Source organism: Schistocerca americana, chromosome 2 (genome assembly GCF_021461395.2).
Source record: "Schistocerca americana isolate TAMUIC-IGC-003095 chromosome 2, iqSchAmer2.1, whole genome shotgun sequence".
Classification (NCBI taxonomy): domain Eukaryota; kingdom Metazoa; phylum Arthropoda; class Insecta; order Orthoptera; family Acrididae; genus Schistocerca; species Schistocerca americana.
The window spans coordinates 379,310,005-379,311,285 of NC_060120.1; the positions used below are offsets into that span (position 1 = coordinate 379,310,005).

The following is a 1,281-nucleotide window of genomic DNA, read 5'->3' on the forward strand; positions in this document are numbered from 1 at the left end:
GTCTCTCTCTCCGTCACGTGGTGTGAAAGGGTGTGAAACTTCTGCAGAACAGCCACAGTCTGGTGGTAGAGAATGCCAGAGGCGGCTTCGTTGGACCAGTAAGCATTTCCAGTTCGAATGTTTCATAGGCTGTAGTATTCCTGCGTTTAGGGAACACGACAAGAGTCGATGCTTTGATTGCAGGGTTTATACTGGCTCAGGTTCAGGCAGCATTATCTTTTCTCCTAAATTTGTGTTGAGGAGGTTTCTACATTGGGCAGTTCCTTTGGACATCTGCTTATTTGCTGTTTGCTGTGTGTGGCTGTATCTTCCTGCTACAAAGTGCTATGGTCTTGTTGTGAACCATGGGGTTGCTAATGACGTTACAGCTATGAGAATTGACGTTGTACATAAATCTTTGCCCTACTCAGACAACGGAATAGCTACGGACTAAAATAGCTGCGGTTAAAGGTGTGATTCTCATCGAGCACAGGCGTCACAGATAACGTTATGTATTACTTACGTTATTACTTATTATCACACGACATCGTTGCCTGAGCATCCCCGTGTTCTGGAATTGTTTCGCTAACCTCTAACCTCGCTACGAAACAGTCGATTCCATGTTGCTCCTGTGCTAGCGGCCTTAGTTCAGTTCGCCCAAGTGGGCTACCGATGCGACTTGCCGGCGCTAGTCCATTTGGTGAACGATGAGTGATTTAACCTATTTTGTTCATGTCTGAACATTGAACTCAGCTTTGCTTGTATGTGGCTGAAATTTGTCAAGACATATGTAAGCAGATCATTGTGCTGGCTTTTATTGTGGAGGGGCTAACCTATGGATGTACCAAAAGTTAAAGTCCTCAGTGATGGCTAGTGCAAATAGCGGTTGCAGCAGTTCTTACGGTTGTTGATTTGGTTACCCGTATTAAAGAACCAGCTTTCTGGTTCCTTGCCAACGGCCTTGTCGCAGTGGTAACACCGGTTCCCGTCAGATCACCGACGTTAAGCGCTGTTGGGCTGGGCTAGCACTTGGATGGGTGACCATACGGTCTGCCGAGCGCTGTTGGCAAGCGGGGTGTACTCAGCCCTTTCGAGGCAAACTGAGGAGCTACTTGATTGCTAAGTAGCGGCTCCGGTCTCGGAAACTGACATACGGCCGGGAGAGCGGTGTGCTGACCACATGCCCCTCCATACCCGCATCCAGTGACGCCTGTGGTCTGAGGATGACACGGCGGCCGGTCGGTAACCTTTGGGCCTTCATGACCTGTTCGGGAGGAGTTTCTGGTTCCATAAGGAAGCTAC

The 1,281-nt window shown here is 48.9% G+C and overlaps 1 pseudogene; it reads left to right on the top strand.

The window, feature by feature from the left end:
* The first annotated feature begins 930 nt into the window (after positions 1-930).
* LOC124597530 lies at positions 931-1,048 on the top strand (annotated as a pseudogene).
* Positions 1,049-1,281: the final 233 nt, after the last annotated feature.